This window comes from Rhamphochromis sp. 'chilingali' (assembly GCF_963969265.1).
Source record: "Rhamphochromis sp. 'chilingali' genome assembly, chromosome: 3".
Classification (NCBI taxonomy): Eukaryota; Metazoa; Chordata; class Actinopteri; order Cichliformes; family Cichlidae; genus Rhamphochromis; species Rhamphochromis sp. 'chilingali'.
The window spans coordinates 4012321-4030888 of NC_137931.1; the positions used below are offsets into that span (position 1 = coordinate 4012321).

At 44.0% G+C, this 18568-nt stretch overlaps 1 protein-coding gene and 1 pseudogene across 2 annotated transcripts in view; both read right to left on the reverse strand.

Annotated features, from left to right (window-relative positions):
* LOC308394299 (uncharacterized protein) overlaps nt 1-18568 on the reverse strand; it is a 1060216-nt gene that overhangs the window by 638677 nt on the left and 402971 nt on the right. The window lies entirely within an intron of this gene.
* LOC308394318 (protein NLRC3-like) overlaps nt 1-18568 on the reverse strand; it is a 40900-nt pseudogene that overhangs the window by 10884 nt on the left and 11448 nt on the right. The window contains exon 8 of the transcript XR_013974774.1: nt 13926-14099. The product of XR_013974774.1 is annotated as a protein NLRC3-like (transcript). The remainder of the gene's footprint in view (nt 1-13925; nt 14100-18568) is intronic.

Consider the following 18568-nt stretch of genomic DNA (forward strand, 5'->3'; position numbering starts at 1 on the left):
CACTTTGAAACTCTTATCAGAATGTTTCCTGTCCTACTAGGACGGATCAAACTCTGGACCTTTGTTGTGGATCAGTGAAGGATGCTTAGAAATCCCTCCTGCTGCCTGAGCTTGAACATCATCAGCACTTTAACACTGAGCAGATGGACGTGGAAAAGGCCTTCTGTCTTTATCTGACTCAACTGTTTCCTTATGTGGGCTGAAGAAAACACCGTTGTAGACTGTATTTATATGAAACATGTATATTTAATGCATTTAATGTATTTGAACCATATTTAATGCATATTACAGGATGTAACAGCTGCATATGTGTCAACAATAATGGCTTTGATTTTGCCCCCTATGAACATTTCTGTAGCTCCGCCCCTGCAGCAAACGTGTGTGAGAGCAGCCACGGCCCGCTCCTCCATGGTTTCGTTCACACTCATCTCATACTGAACACACACACTTTGTAGGAATCAAATCAAATCAAATCACTTTTATTGTCACATCACATGTGCAGGTACACTGGTACAGCACATGTGAGTGAAATTCTTGTGTGCGAGCTTCACAAGCAACAGAGGTGTGCAAAAATACAATAACGTAAACAAGCAGAATACAAGAATGGCTACATCTGAAACTAATAAATATATGTACAATATATAATAGTGTATGCATTTCTGGATGTGTATACTAAATATTTTCCTACGTGTGTGTGTGTGTGTGTGTGTGTGTGTGTGTGTGTGTGTGTGTGTGTGTACACATATTTTACAAATTAAATAGAGTAAACAATAAATATATAAAAATATACTGAGTTGAGACATGTGCAAAACAGTGGCATTACTGTACAGTATGTAGTGCATAATGTTGAAGTTCCAGTAGTGAAGGTGAGGTGTCTATGAAGTGTCCAGCAGTCTGATGGCCTGATGGAAAAAGCTGTCTCTCAGTCTGCTGGTTGGGGACCGGATGCTGCAGAACCTCCTTCCTGATGGAAGCAGTCTGAACAGTTTATGGCTGGGGGGACTGGAGTCCTTGATGATCCTCCCCGCTTTCCTCAGGCACCGCTTCCTGTAGATGTCTTGGAGGGAGGGAAGCTCACCTCCAATTATCCGTTCAGAGCACCGCACTACTCGCTGGAGACCTTTGCAGTTGTAGGCGGTGCTGTTGCCGTACCAGGTGGTGATGCATCCAGTGAGGATGCTCTCAATGGCACAGTGATAGAAGGTCCTGAGGATGCGGGGGCTCATGCCGAATCTTTTCAGCCTCCTGAGAAAGAAGAGGCGCTGCTGCGCCTTCTTCACTGTTTTGTTTATGTGTACTGACCACGTAAGATCCTCAGCCAGATGTACTCCAAGGAACCGGAAGCTGCTCACTCTCCACAGCAGCGCCGTTGATGGTGATGGGGGTGTGTACTTCTCTGCACCTCCGGAAGTCCACTATCAACTCCTTTGTCTTTGCGACGTTGAGGGTGAGATGGTTGTCTTGACACCAGTGGGTCAGGGCGCTGACCTCCTCCCTGTAAGCCGTCTCATCACCATTGGTGATAAGACCCACCACTGTAGTGTCGTCCGCAAACTTCACAATGATGTTGGAGTTGTTAGTGGCTGTGCAGTCATAGGTGTAGAGTGAGTACAGGAGAGGGCTCAGTACACACCCCTGTGGTGCACCAGTGTTCAGTGTGATGGGGGATGAGGTGATGCTGCCCAGTCTGACCACTTGGCGTCTGTCAGACAGGAAGCTAAGGATCCAGCTGCAGAGGGAGCTGCTCAGTCCTAGATCCTGCAGTTTCCTGTCCAGCTTCGAGGGAACGATGGTATTGAATGCTGAGCTGTAATCTACAAACAGCATTCTCACATACGTGTCTCTCTTCTCCAGGTGTGACAGGGCAGTATGTAGTGTCAGGGCTATGGCATCATCAGTGGACCTGTTGTGGCGGTACGCAAACTGTAGAGGGTCCAGTGAGTCGGGTAGTGCAGAGCAGATGAAGTCCCTGACCAGCTTCTCGAAGCATTTGCTCACGATGGGGGTCAGGGCTACAGGTCGCCAGTCGTTCAATGAGGAGATGGTGGAGGATTTGGGTACAGGGACGATGGTGGCCATTTTGAAGCAGGCTGGGACTACAGACAGAGAGAGGGAAAGGTTGAAGATGTGTGTGAACACTCCAGCCAGCTGAGCCGCTCATGACTTGAGGACGCGGCCGGGAATCCCGTCCGGACCAGTAGCTTTGCGTGCGTTCACCTTCCTGAAGCACTTCCGCACATCCTCCTCAGACACAGCATGCGCACTGACGTCATCCGCGGTGCGCACACTGTCCGGTCTCATGGTGTTCGCTGTGTCGAATCTAGCGTAGAATACGTTTAGATCCTCACACAGAGAGGCCGTGGTCTGTGGTGTGCTGGTTTTCCCTCTAAAGTCTGTGATCGTGTTTAGTCCCTGCCACATACTCCGAGGGTTGTCAAACTGTTGCTCCACCCTGTCCCTGTACTCACGTTTGGCTGCTTTGATCGTCTTCCGGAGTTGGTAATGTGCGTGTTTGTAGTCCGATGTGTTCGCGGAGGCAAAGGCGGTGTTCCGTTCCGCCAGTACCGCGCGAACATCTCCGTTAATCCAGGGTTTTTGATTTGGGAAGGATTTAACTGTTATGGATGGGACGACATCTTCCACGCATTTCCTGATAAATCCACAGACTGAGTCTGTGTACTCATCAATGTTCCTAGCAGCCACGTGAAACATTTCCCAGTCCGCGTGATCAAAACAGTCCCGCAGCGCAGACTCCGATTGGTCCGTCCAACAGTGCACCGCCCTCCGGGTTGGAGCTTCCTGTTTCAGCTTCTGCCTGTAGGCGGGCAGGAGCAGGATGGAGCGGTGATCTGATTGGCCGAATGGGGCGCGGGGGAGGGCTTTGTACGCATCCCGGAAAGAGGTGTAGCAGTGGTCAAGTAGCCGGTTTCCACGTGTGTTAAAAAGGATGTGTTGGTGGAGTTTGGGTGAGACTTTCTTCAGGTTTCCCTTATTAAAGTCTCCGGCTGTGATAAACGCTGCCTCTGGGTGTGCGGTTTCCTCACTGCTGATCGCGCTGTACAGTTCCCTGAGTGCTCGGTCAGTGTCGGCTTGTGGGGGAATGTAAACAGCCGTAATAATCACTGCTGTAAATTCCCTCGGTAGCCAGAATGGCCGGCACTTAATCATCAGGTACTCCAGATCCGGTGAGCAGAAGGATTTGACCGGGTGCACGTTCGCATAATCACACCATCTGTTGTTGATCATGAAACATACACCACCGCCTCTGCTTTTCCCAGTAAGATCCTGTGACCTGTCCGCGCGATGCATGGAGAACCCCGGTAGTTGTATTCCGGAGTCCGGTACCTTGTCCGATAGCCAGGTTTCTGTGAGGCAGATCACGCAGCAGTCTCGCTTCTCTCGCTGGAATGAGATCCGTGCCCGAAGCTCGCACAGCTTGTTCTCCAGAGACTGCATATTAGCCAGTAATAAACTGGGTAACGGTGGTCTGTTAGTGCGCCGTCTCAGTCGAACAAGAATGCCAGATCTTCTCCCTCTGCGTCGGCATTTGCGGCCTCCAGGGCCAGAGAACAAAGGCGTCTCAGGTGAGATGAATGGGGGGTCTGCAAACGGAGCGTCCGTGTTGCAAAACTTGAACTCCGGAAAGTTATAAGAAAGACCGTCTTTTATGTCCAGTAAGGTTTGTCGGTCGTACACGTACTACTTCGTGTCTTGCTTGCTGTGTAATTATATTGTCTTCAACGTTCCAGCGAATAGGTTCAAGCTACAAACCTATCACCCGCCCACACAGAAACATCTCCTCTCTAGAGCTAAACTTCTGCTTCATCTCCGCCTCTTTTCTTCATCCTCCACTTCTCTTTTTTCTTCTTCAGTGTTCTGCAGCCACAGAGCCTCACAGCCGTTACCACACCCATACCTGAGCAGCTAGCATTACCCAGCATGCCATGCAGCAGTGTCAGTTTGTAAATGTGCAAGAATTCCTGCTTCAAACTGTTTCACAGAGTGCTGTGTGCCGTGACCTTTGACCTGCTAAAGACAGTCAGCTGTGGATTATTCATTGTTGTGTCTGATACTTAGAACTGTGAGGAAGAAGCTACACAGTTAATCAGGGTCCCCTCTCTCTGAATCAGGAAAGGTGGGCAGGCCGCGTGTGGGCCGCGGGCCATACGTTGAGTATCACTGTTTGAAATGTGAACATTGTTCTGCTGCAGTCAATGGACTAAACCAGAGAAGAAGAAAACAGACTTTACCATGAAGATCCTCAGTGTGGATCAGTATAATATCAGCCTGATGTCTGCAGTTTAGTGTCAGCACAACTTTCACATCATATTCATCTCAGCACAACTAAAACATGCTGACTGACCTCAGAGTTTCAAATCGACATCGTGGACTCTCCAGGAAACCACACAGATGCTTCACTCCTGTGTCCTTCAGGTTGCTGTAGGTTCCACTCAGGTCCACCTCTGTGGGATACGAGGGGTTGGACTTCAGTGCTGCTGCCAGATAATCAAGGCCAATATCTGACAAACCACAGCTCTTCAATCTGTATAGAGAATGAAAGATGTAAGTTTATTAGACAAAGTGCTTGAAATCATTCAGTGTTTCATCATCTGTTCAGAGCTGAAGAAGGTTCAGAATGTAGAAGTTTAGAAAATGGAAACTCCAAACAGCTGAAGCCAACAGGAAGCAGCTTCAAACAAACACAACAAGAGAAAAAACTCTGAATGTTTCACATTAAAGTCGTACATTTCTAACAAGAGTGTTTTAAAGACAGCGTCACTGATGATCATCTTCTGCCCAGTAAAACTTTGGTTTTCCACATGTGAGTGTTAATGATGCACAAAGACTGTGAGTGCAAAGAGGGAGCGAGGAGGATGACAGAGAGATGGTACAGGAGCATCAAGAACCCGGCGAGGAAATGAGCAGAAGGACTTTGGAGCCTGTTGGACTGAAGCTTTCACAGAGACGTATTTGACTGGACACCACCAGGACAGACTTTTAATCCCAGCATTTGGATGAGCTTTCTGTCTTTATGTTCACAAATGATGCTGTAACTCTGTGACTGTCCTGGAACTGTCAGCAGTGTGGTTACGTCCTTTTGACCTGAGTTTCCACAGCTCTTATAACAGCAGTGTACATTCACCTGCAGGCACACGCTGCCTCTGCTTCAGCTCTGTTTATGAAGCACAAACTGCAGGAACCAAACTCAGACTGGCTCATTTCAATCATGTCTGCTTACAAAGACACTTTGAAACTCTTATCAGAATGTTTCCTGTCCTACTAGGATGGATCAAACTCTGGACCTTTGTTGTGGATCAGTGAAGGATGCTTAGAAATCCCTCCTGCTGCCTGAGCTTGAACATCATCAGCACTTTAACACTGAGCAGATGGACGTGGAAAAGGCCTTCTGTCTTTATCTGACTCAACTGTTTCCTTATGTGGGCTGAAGAAAACACCGTTGTAGACTGTATTTATATGAAACATGTATATTTAATGCATTTAATGTATTTGAACCATATTTAATGCATATTACAGGATGTAACAGCTGCATATGTGTCAACAATAATGGCTTTGATTTTGCCCCCTATGAACATTTCTGTAGCTCCGCCCCTGCAGCAAACGTGTGTGAGAGCAGCCACGGCCCGCTCCTCCATGGTTTCATTCACACTCATCTCATACTGAACACACACACTTTGTAGGAATCATCAGTACTTTGACTGTTTCTCAGGTTAGCTTCAGGTTAGCCATTTAGCATTTCTCCAGTCTGAGTCACAGAGCGTCACATGACGTGACAGAAGCTGATTGGTCAGCTGCAGTGATGGTGGTGGAGCAGCATTAATGATGACGCTGTAGAACAACAGGAACACGGGGATATCAGACTGTTAGTGGGTTTAGTCATTCCTGCTGCACTTTGTCCTTCTTATTGAAGTGACCTGCTGAGAGCTCACACTGTTCTCTGTAGAAATGATGTCAGTCTGACTCGTCACATGTTTGGAGGCGTGTTTGATGTTTGCTCTTCTGGAAACTCTCAGTATCAAATATGGAAGATGCAAAGGAGACACGCTTCAGTCTGTATGGACCCATTTCTACATGTTTGTACATCAGCTTATCAAATCCTGTCTGCTGTCTTCATTTATTACTCTTCACCTGCTTCACTGTCACTGTGTGGGCGGAGCTGCCTGAGCCCCGCTGTTAGGTTTTGTATTGTTGATTGTCATTTATGCTTAGAAATATTTAACCATATATGAGTCTGCCTACAGGAGGGAGGTTGAACGTCTGGTGTCCTGGTGCAGCCACAACAACCTGGTGCTGAATGCCCAGAAGACAGTGGAGATTATTGTGGACTTCAGGACGCACACAGCTCCACTCCCCCCCATCATCCTGACTGACACCCCCATCACCTCTGTGGACTCATTCCGCTTCCTGGGTACCACCATCACCCAGGACCTGAAGTGGGAGCCCACCATCACCTCCGTCATTAAGAAAGCCCAGCAGAGGATGTACTTCCTGAGGCAGCTGAAGAAATTCAACCTGCCAACACGGACGATGATGCAATTCTACACTGCAATCATCGAGTCCATCCTCACCTCCTCCATCACTGTGTGGTACGCTGGAGCCACTGTCAGGGACAAACAGAGACTGCAGCGTGTTGTGCGCTCTGCTGACAAGGTGATTGGCTGCAGACTCCCATCTCTGCAGGACCTGTACACCTCCAGGACACTGGGGCGTGCAGCTCGGATCTCAGCTGACCCTTCTCACCCTGGACACAGTCTGTTTGACCTGCTCCCCTCAGGCAGGAGGCTCCGGTCCATTCGCACCAGAACCTCTCGCCATAAGAACAGTTTCTTCCCCTCTGCTGTCGGACACATGAACAATAACCGTATGACTGTTCCCACCACTAACACCCTACGCTGTGTTCACTGCATCATTCCATGTTTGGCACTGATCACCACCTGCACTCATGTATATATCATGTATATATCTATCTACTTAGCACTTTTAATTCTTATTCTTATTTTTATATTTTTATGACAGTATGTTTGCACTGAAGCACCGCAGCAATTTCCTAATGTTGTAAACCTGCTCAACATTTGGCAATAAAACCCTTTCTGATTCTGATTCTGATTCTGATGCTTAGAGGTGTATAATCAATTGTGTACTGATAGGATGTGTGATCTTTAGCAGGCTGCAAAGGCTTGGTGTGTATTCCACACTGGAATGCACGCCTACATCCTGGGAGCATGGGAAGAGGTCGTACCTTGTTTTATTGTTTTATGGCAGGATAAACGTGGCTGTATCTGTTTTATGCTAAGTGCCTTTTGTTTAGATGAACTGTTGGACTTCCAGACCAGCAGGTTTAGGGAAGTCATTTATGGGGTCACACTCTGACCCCACACACACACACAGTATTCTTTGTTCACATGTATACCTATGTAGACGTCATATGTTAATGACCCTATGCATATTCATGTAACCACAATAAAAGGAGTGCTATGGGGAACGACACTTGGCTCCAGGCAGGTCTCCCTCATGCATAACTTTCTGCTTCTTAATTCAGATCAAACTGAGGTTATTGTACTCGGCCCTGAAAATCTTAGAAATATGGTATCTAAGCAGATTCTTACTCTGGATGGCATTACCTTGGCCTCCAGTAACGCTGTGAGGAACCTTGGAGTCATTTTTGACCAGGACATGTCCTTCAACGCACATATTAAACAAATATGTAAGACTGCTTTCTCCCATTTGTGCAACATCTCTAAAGTTAGAAATATCCTGTCTCAGAGTGACGCTGAAAAACTAGTTCATGCATTTATTACTTCCAGGCTGGACGACTGTAATTCATTATTATCAGGATGTCCAAAAAACTCCCTGAAAACCTTCAGCTAATCCAAAATGCTGCAGCAAGAGTCCTGACAGGGACTAGAAAGAGAGAGCAGATTTCTCCTGTTTTGGCTTCCCTTCATTGGCTTCCTGTTAAATCCAGAATTGAATTCAAAATCCTGCTCCTCACATACAAGGTCTTAAATAATCAGGCCCCATCTTATCTTAATGACCTTGTAGTACCATATCACCCTATTAGAGCACTTCGCTCTCGCTCTGCAGGCCTACTTGTTGTTCCTAGAGTATTTAAAAGTAGAATGGGAGGCAGAGCCTTCAGTTTTCAGGCCCCTCTTCTGTGGAACCAGCTTCCAGTTCGGATTCGGGAGACAGACACTATCTCTACTTTTAAGATTAGGCTTCAAACTTTCCTTTTTGCTAAAGCATATAGTTAGGGCTGGACCAGGTGACCCTGAATCCTCCCTTAGTTATGCTGCAATAGACGTAGGCTGCCGGGGGATTCCCATGATGCATTGAGTTTTTCCTTTCCAGTCACCTTTCTCACTCACTATGTGTTAACAGACCTCTCTGCATTGAATCATATCTGTTATTAACCTCTGTCTCTCTTCCACAGCATGTCTTCATCCTGTCTTCCTTCTCTCACCCCAACCAGCAGATGGCCCCGCCCCTCCCTGAGCCTGGTTCTGCCGGAGGTTTCTTCCTGTAAAAAGGGAGTTTTTCCTTCCCACTGTCGCCAAAGTGCTTGCTCATAGAGGGTCATATAATTGTTGGGCTTTTCTCTGTATCTATGAAGCGCCTTGAGGCGACTTTTGTTGTGATTTGGCGCTATATAAATAAAATTGAATTGAATTGAATGAGTAACAAGAAGAACTTTGCCTACTTCGTGTCTTGCTTGCTGTGTAATTATATTGTCTTCAACGTTCCAGCGAATAGGTTCAAGCTACAAACCTATCACCCACCCACACAGAAACATCTCCTCTCTAGAGCTAAACTTCTGCTTCATCTCCGCCTCTTTTCTTCATCCTCCGCCTCTCTTTTCTCTTCTTCGGTGTTCTGCAGCCACAGAGCCTCACAGCCGTTAGCACGCCCATACCTGAGCAGCTAGTATTACCCAGCATGCCGAGCAGCAGTGTCAGTTTGTAAATGTGCAAGAATTCCTGCTCCAAACTGTTTCACAGAGTGCTGTGTGCTGTGACCTTTGACCTGCTAAAGACAGTCAGCTGTGGATTATTCATTGTTGTGTCTGATACTTAGAACTGTGAGGAAGAAGCTACACAGTTAATCAGGGTCCCCTCTCTCTGAATCAGGAAAGGTGGGAAGGCCGCGTGTGGGCCGCGGGCCATACGTTGAGTATCACTGTTTGAAATGTGAACATTGTTCTGCTGCAGTCAATGGACTAAACCAGAGAAGAAGAAAACAGACTTTACCATGAAGATCCTCAGTGTGGATCAGTATAATATCAGCCTGATGTCTGCAGTTTAGTGTCAGCACAACTTTCACATCATATTCATCTCAGCACAACTAAAACATGCTGACTGACCTCAGAGTTTCAAGTTTACATCCTGGACTCTCCAGGAAACCACACAGATGCTTCACTCCTGGATCCTGCAGGTTGTAGTTGTCGCTCAGGTCCAGCTCTCTCAGATGGGAGGGGTTGGACTTCAGTGCTGCTGCCAGATAATCACAGCTGATCTCTGACAAACCACAGTCCATAAATCTGTATAAAGAATGAAAGATGTAAGTTTATTAGACAAAGTGCTTGAAATCATTCAGTGTTTCATCATCTGTTCAGAGCTGAAGAAGGTTCAGAATGTAGAAGTTTAGAAAATGGAAACTCCAAACAGCTGAAGCCAACAGGAAGCAGCTTCAAACAAACACAACAAGAGAAAAAACTCTGAATGTTTCACATTAAAGTCGTACATTTCTCATAAAAACAGGACAAAGACTTGAAAAAGTCGTGTTTTTCCTTCCAGGAACCACATGGCTTCACTTTTAAAGGTGAAGTGTGACAGAAATGGACATATTTGAAGTCCAACACCTTTTTCCAGTCACATTATTAAAGCAGACAAACTACAAGCTCATTTTCATTCCAACAAGTCATCTTCTGACCTGGACTAACAACACTGGTCTCTATGTGCAGCTGGCTGTGAGACCAGTGCTCAGGGAGCGTCTACAAAGTGCAACACTGAAAGAACATCACACACTCATTTGCTTCCAGCACTTTCACACAAACATCTACTGTCATTATTGTCACCAAACTCTGTGGATCCTTTATTGCAAATTCAAATGGGATCAAATGGTCAGACAAAAGAGGGTTATGAGGAAATATGATGAAATGTTGTGTATTAGCAGCAAGTTATTGAATCTTTTTCCTCAGAAACCAAACAAAATGATTGACAAACATGTTTTTACAAACTCAGTGTTGGACTTGGATCAGCAGGATAAGCTGATGTTTAAAGGCATTCGAGTCTCGCTGTATGAGAGTCCAGTTCTTACTCAATATTTATGGATGATGTTCTTTCAGTGTTGCACTTTGTAGACGCTCCCTGAGCCTCACAGCCAGCTGCACATGGACCAGCTGACATTACCCAGCATTAGAGGCGGCTGTAAAAAATTCATGTTCCCATTTAAATGGTTTTAATTTGAATAAAACGATGTTGATTCATTCAATCCTGAATCGATGTTTAATATAAATGTATTTTGCCAGAATCTCAGGTTAAAGCTCACAAACTATTTCAACAAGCAGCAAACAGCTAAAACAGTAAATGAGAGCAGCTAAACACACAAAGATGGAAACACAGCGTGGATCGTTCACTCGACGGCACGTACACGGACACGCCGTCGGGGCTGAAAGTGGACAGCTCACAGATCCTGAAGCTGCAGGTTTCATCTGTCTCCAACCAAAACTGAGTGAAGCAGCAGCAAAAGAAGATCCAAACTCTGCTTCACGTTTGATCAATATGCTCATGAATTCTCTCTGACTTTGGCTGTTCCTGCCTGCACAGCTCTCTCTCTCTCAGTGGACTCCAAGAACAGCTTCAAACATCTGTTTCTGCATCATTCACTGTTTATTAGCCACCAGTCTGCTGTTGTGTTCAGTGCTGTCGGCCTCTGACAGTAAAGCCTCATTTCTGCTGTTCCATGGAAACTTTTTAAAATGATGACAGATTACAAACTCTCAGCTGAGTCTGTAATCAAACCTCTGTAACTTTGCTTCACTTCAGCAGCATCAGCTCATGTTCACATGTTGCTTCATGGTTTGCTTCAGTTTTTGATCGACTGCAGAATATTTTGAAGGTTATCTGCTATAAAAAGCCAGAAGAGGAAAATCTGCTTCATGTGTTTCTGTTTGATCCTCAGTGACTTTGACACAAAGGCCTCTGCTGTGATGATCACACCTCTGATCAAGTCTCACAGTGTCACAACTGATAAATGATCAGAGTTAGAATATTTCTGACTGTCTGCTGTGTGCCGTGACCTTTGACCTGCTAAAGACAGTCAGCTGTGGATTATTCATTGTTGTGTCTGATACTTAGAACTGTGAGGAAGAAGCTACACAGTTAATCAGGGTCCCCTCTCTCTGAATCAGGAAAGGTGGGCAGGCCGCGTGTGGGCCGCGGGCCATACGTTGAGTATCACTGTTTGAAATGTGAACATTGTTCTGCTGCAGTCAATGGACTAAACCAGAGAAGAAGAAAACAGACTTTACCATGAAGATCCTCAGTGTGGATCAGTATAATATCAGCCTGATGTCTGCAGTTTAGTGTCAGCACAACTTTCACATCATATTCATCTCAGCACAACTAAAACATGCTGACTGACCTCAGAGTTTCAAGTTTACATCCTGGACTCTCCAGGAAACCACACAGATGCTTCACTCCTGGATCCTGAAGGTTGTTGTTCCAGCTCAGCTCCAGCTCTCTCAGATGGGAGGGGTTGGACTTCAGTGCTGCTGCCAGATAATCACAGCTGATCTCTGACAAACCACAGCTCTCCAATCTGTATAAAGAATGAAAGATGTAAGTTTATTAGACAAAGTGCTTGAAATCATTCAGTGTTTCATCATCTGTTCAGAGCTGAAGAAGCTTCAGAATGTAGAAGTTTAGAAAATGGAAACTCCAAACAGCTGAAGCCAACAGGAAGCAGCTTCAAACAAACACAACAAGAGAAAAAACTCTGAATGTTTCACATTAAAGTCGTACATTTCTCATAAAAACAGGACAAAGACTTGAAAAAGTCGTGTTTTTCCTTCCAGGAACCACATGGCTTCACTTTTAAAGGTGAAGTGTGACAGAAATGGACATATTTGAAGTCCAACACCTTTTTCCAGTCACATTATTAAAGCAGACAAACTACAAGCTCATTTTCATTCCAACAAGTCATCTTCTGACCTGGACTAACAACACTGGTCTCTATGTGCAGCTGGCTGTGAGACCAGTGCTCAGGGAGCGTCTACAAAGTGCAACACTGAAAGAACATCACACACTCATTTGCTTCCAGCACTTTCACACAATCATCTACTGTCATCATTCATGTTCCTGCTCCTCTGGATTCACACGGAGCCTCTGCTCATGCCGTTGCCATGGTGAATCATAGTATGTGGCTCCATAACTCAGACTGAGCATGCTCAGAGCTGATTGGCCTGACTCTGATCAGCTGATCTAGAAGAGGAAACTCTGCTATATGTACATTATGACATCTACACCTGAATCACAACACTCACACAAATATATCAACTGTGTTTAATATTTTGGCACGTAGATCATTTATGTGCTTCAGCTCTTCTAACATTTTACCACCAACATGTTTCAAAAGGAGCAGCTTTTACTTTGAGCTGTCTGTGTTTCCTGTTTTCATTGTTGGATAATGAAATAAGTCGATGCTTCAGTGCTTTGAATTGTGTTACACAAAGCAAAGTTTTCACGTTGTTCAGGCAGAATCGAGCGTTGAAGAATGAATTCACACGTCAATAAACATTTTCATCAGCACAAGCAGGACAATGAAAGCAGGAAATACCCCAAACTGCCATTTCTCATTCTACAACTTCAACAACTGCACATGAATTATACTTCATACACAGACCCACAGTCTCTGATTGCTCTGAAATCTCACTGACAGCCAATAGAAATAAAGAAAAGTCCAGACTGACAGTCTCTGTGGGGTTAGGCAGTGAACTGCTCACGCTGCGTTAAAGTGCATCACAAACTATTGGAATTGGATCCAACTTTGTGAAGCAGATTTCTTCTCAGCTGCTGTTTTGAACATTTCCTCATGAACTGTATTAAACTCTGTAAATGAACTGAGAACTATTTCTACATTTGAAACTATGGATTCATTTTCCCGTTCACTTCTGTACGTTAGTGTATAAATGAATGTTAGACTGGGCTCCATGGAAACACTTGGACTGGTCTCAGCTGCCTTCTTTCTGTAGTCCTTTCTCTTCTCCAGCTTCTGTTTGAAATCCTCTCACAGAGCCTGAAACCTGCTTTGCTGTCATGTGTGGGCCTGTGTTCCTCTGCTTTAACACAAACCTCACCACAGCAGCTGTGTGGGTCGTCTCTGTAGCAGCCCGATCAGCTTCTGATACATGAACATCGTCACAGCTCCTAACTTCACCTTTATTAGCTTTGACATTCATGTCTTTCTTTTCTCTGTCTGTTTCCACACAAGCTCAAAGTCTCTGCAGCCTGTTTTTATCTGCTATCATCAGATCTCCAACAGCCTCATTCACATCCCTCACACACTCTACAGCCTCATCAGTACTGACTTCATCTTCACTGACTGATGGAGCACAACATGAACCTGTGGAGGCTGAAAAGCTGTCCTGTCAAACATCTCCCCGTCACCACTCCACTTCTGTCAGCCTTTAAATGAACCCTGCTCAAGTCTGTAACTTCTATTTGGAGCCAAGAGGAAAAACTGTTGTTCAGTCGTTTGGAAAGACACAACATTTCTGAAAGCACTCAAACTTCTTCACATTTGTCTTCAGACACATCCTGAACATTTAGGAACTAAAGAACGTTTCAAACATCAATCAAAGATCTGAAATATAGAAAAACAACAACAGCTGCAGTCAGTGAACTCACCTCAGAGTCTCCAGTCGACAGTTTGGACTCTCCAGTCCAGCACACAGAAGCTTCACTGCTGAATCCTGCAGCTTGTTGTTACTCATCTCCAGCTCTGTCAGATGGGAGGGGATGGACTTCAGAGCCGAGGCCACAACTTCACAATGAGTCCCTGAGAGTCCACACCGAGTCAGTCTGTGATCACAGAAAATATAAAATGTGTTATTATAAAAGCAGAAAATCTGCATTATAAACACAGACTGAATGTATATGAAGACAAAACAGAGTGAGGTCATAATCTGATGAACATCTGCTCTTCACATCTGTGCTTCAGCTCCTCTTACTGTGTTTGACATGACACAACGATTGAGTCTCTCTCAGACCTGCAGACTTTTAATGAGAATCTTTGTTTGGCTTTAATCTGCAGATGAAGGAGGAAGATGGTGTCACATTTAGGCTTCCATAATGTCCACAGTCTGTCAGTGAGATCTGATCCAGAGTCAGAGTGAAGACACACATGTGGACTGTTTCCTGTCCTGAATCTGACTCCAGGACATTTTGAATGAGCTCAGCTCAGTGAAGAGTTCCAGCTGGAAAGACGATCTCTGTTTGCTACCTGCTGCTGTCAGGTACGACTGTTCACGTCCACACTCAGGAAAAATCTGCTGACTGTCACCAAACGGAGCAGAAATGTCATCACTGGACAATAATGATGAATGAACTCAGAGCTGCTGATATCACATCTGATTTCAGGGGAACTAAACACAGAAATGATTGGCTCGTTTTAGCTTTCTGAGCCATTAGTCTGCAGGTTTATCACTAGTTGGCAGAAACAGATTTGTATTAATGTTCAGCGCTTCAGTGTTTATGACTCCAGATCCAGGTGACAGCAAGTCAAAATGATGTTACCTGTCTGTGTCCAGCAGCAGCCTTTGAATATTGTTATAAACTCACGTGGATCAGTTTGTCTTTGATTGGTTTGTAAAGTTCAAATTCATTTATATTCATCAACTCTAAATGAAAAATGTTTTTCTTCTTCTATGTTTATTATTAGAGTAACAAATTTTTATAGTTTCCTGTTGTTGAGAATTTCAGTGTAAAACCACTCGGACCTGTGCATCACTGCACACTGTGAAAGTATTACTGCAGTTTAATCTATAATCCTAATCAGTGTGTTTACTGGACTGTAGTCAGACCTCCGTTATACCAAAGGAAACACTGAACGTCTTCAAAGTCACAATAAATTTATAATAAATGCTAATAAATACTGGAGTGTTAGAAAAGATGCTTCCAGCGTGTTTGTCTTTGATAGGGTTTATTCTGTTCGTCTACAGTCTGACCACTTGGGGGCGCTTTTGTCTCTTTTGCTCTGAGCCTTGGGTTTATTCAAACTGATTTTAATAAACTATTTTCTGCAAGTTGAAGCTTCATCTCCATCTCCAGTGGTTGTTGCATATTTTATGACTATATTAGTAACAGTCAGAGAGTTTAGAGTAAATTAGATCTTCACGTTTGATTTTTGACACAACATAAATGGTGAGCCGGTGTCAGAGGAAGTGACAGCATCCACCGAGGACCAGGGGGAGTGGGAGGACTGGGGGACCAGGCCAACAAAAAGGTGATCACTGATACAGGTTAGCAAACATTTGCTCATTTGGTGTCTTAGAGCAGACTCCGCCCAGCTTTGTCGTCCATGGTTGCTCTTTCAAAGGAATCTAGTTACTAGGGGTGCAACGATACACAAAATTCACGGTTCGGTTCGGTTCGATACTTTGGTGTCGCGGTTCGATATTTTTTCGATACAAAAAAAAATGTTCATGCCTTTTTAATTTGTCATTTATTAAAATTATAAATATATATTTTAACTGAAAAGTACAGTTTTTAAATTTAACCCTAACCCTTGTGCGCGTTTTTTATTTTTGACAGCGAATGTGCACCTGCGGACCACTTATGTGCACCCCTGGTTATTTAGCTCATCATATCGCAGCCACAGAAATTATTTTGTCCATGAAACCATAAAGCTGCACTTTCTTTTTGCCTTATAGTCTGATTTGTCATTACTTTTCCGTTTTGTGGTAAGCTTTTCTTTGGCTGTCACTTGTTCACCCTGACCTGTCTTATTTGGCTCAGCAAAACTAAAATATATATCCTGCTGCTTTTACACACGCACTCACATAACGCTCAGCGATTCTCTGCGCGATCAACCTCTCACATGTTTAAGCTCACTGCAGGAGATTTCACTTGTCTTGTTTGCATAGTAAGCTAAGGATTGATAAGACGATGTCAGAGGAATTGGTGCGCAAATTATCATCACTCACCAATCAGTGCTGTCGCTCTCTATACACAGTTCGTGCGATTGCAAAATGAAAGCAAAAAACAAGCGCAAATTCAAACGCGATTTCAATATGTCACATATTGACAGTGGCTCACCGATGCCAATGACATAATTACCCAGCTACATTTCCGAAAGAATGCAAAAGCATTGACATATATTTTTCCTTCCTACAATAGCCCGACGGGCAGGGCAGAGATAGATTTTGGTAGCCCGACTGGAAAAATCGCTAGCCCCGGGATGTCGGGCTAGCGATATTGCGAGCCCTGTATCTGATTGAGGAATAACTCATCTTTGGAAAAGAGAGTTTATTACAGAGAAATGTCTCTTTCCAAAATAAAAGCTATACTATATGCTTCTTCTGGGCTATATTCTCAGCAGCATATTAAATATATCAGGTCCCCATGAGGAGAATCATGTGCTAACGGCTGTCTAAATGACTCGGGTAAAGTTTGTAGCATGCATGCTTGTTGTTTTTGTCTGCTTCCACTTGTCTGTGCACTAGGATGATGTCGGCGTAAATGTGCAGTCATATTCGTTGTGTTCCCACTAGTGCTTTCAGGTTAATCTCGTTGAAATGACCTTAACGCCACAACACGGCAAATCTCCGTTAACGAGCTACCGCCGATCGCTCCGTGCATGGGGCTAGACGGCCAACACGTTAACGAGCTAACTGCGCTAACACACTAGTTCCCACCCATGTAATTAAGCATTGCGTGGCACATCCAACATACTGTTTTACTTTAGTCCATGACGTGCTTACCTTCAGGGTCATACGTCATATGAAAACCAAAATAATTCCAAACGCCAGATCTGAATGAGGGTGGGGGAGGTTCAATTTGCCATGTTGCAAGGAGAGCTTAACTTCTGTCTCGCTAGCTTGCCCTGTGCTCTTCCTTCTGATGATGCTGTCGAACGCAGATTCACTGAGCGCTCAACACAGACAGCATCGTCAGAAGGAAAGTTGATAAAATAAATTACAAATTTTGTATTGTTCATACATATGCGTACCGAACCAAAAACACTGTATCGAACAGTTCAATATCGATACGAATATCGTTGCACCCCTACTAGTTATATCAGGGCCGTGCAGAGACGTTTAAAGGGGCGGGTGCTCAAAGTTAAAAAGGGGCACATTGAACCAGGCTGAATAACAACAACACACATTCATCAAGAATCTAATATGGGAAGGGCAGGGCTGTGTTTATCTGAGACTCTAGACATTAAAAAGTCCATAGGAGAGATGGTAGCTGATTAAACAAGTGTCATGAGATAATAACAAAATGCAAAGATTGGTGACAGCGCTTGGAACCATAAGGCAACAAAAAACTGTGAGAAAGAAATTAGGCTCTGCCTGTGAATCACTCTTTGCGTCTCTTCTTCCTTCCATCCCATCATTTCATATATCACTCTCCACTTGCTGTCTATCTGAGAACAAGGCACAACTTGCTATTGCAATAAACTATAATCTAATTATCCACACCTAACAACTCCAGCACTTAATCTATAATAAAATGATGAGAGAAAAATGTTATAGCACTGCCTTTAGTAGCCTCACACAGCTCCTACTGTTTCCTCCTCATGTCCTTACCAGCCATGTCTGGACAATGTTATATCATGAGTAATAATTTAAAAAAAAAATCCATATACATAAAACACACACATGCACGCACACACAGTGACGTTTTAGACCTTCTTCAGAATACTGTATATACTATGGGCATCACGGTGCTGATCCAGAATCCTTACATTATTATTCATTACTAGAGCTACAATAATAAAGCAATGAGGAGGGGGAAGTAATAAATATGAAATAATGTATTTATGATGATTCCATTTGTTTCACTATCCACTCTGTGCAGGGCAAAGCTTATTACATGTTTAAACTGTAGAGATACAATCATTTTGCTGCTGTAAAATCCAAATTTTGTCTTATTTAAAATATAAATCTAATATAATCTGCTTCTTAATGTATGTTCTTTAAAATACAGCGTGTGTTTTTTTAATATATTATAATTATAATAATTATTATGTGGACATGCATATTAGATCGTTTTTTAGTGAAATATAATCCCCCCAGAAAGGCAGGAAAAGCCCGGAAACTTACTTTAAAACTAAATATGTTCCCTAAAACGGTGACAGAGCTACAGACCCATGACAGCCTTACACAGGTAGCCAGCAGCTGTGACCAGCACTACATGTGCAGTTAATAAAAGGACAGGTAATGTTTGTCACGCTGTTGCACACACAGCACGCTCGTTTGTTTCAGTTCGTTAAATTGCCACAAGACAACTTACCAACGTGTACGAAATAAGCTAATACTCCTGTGTGC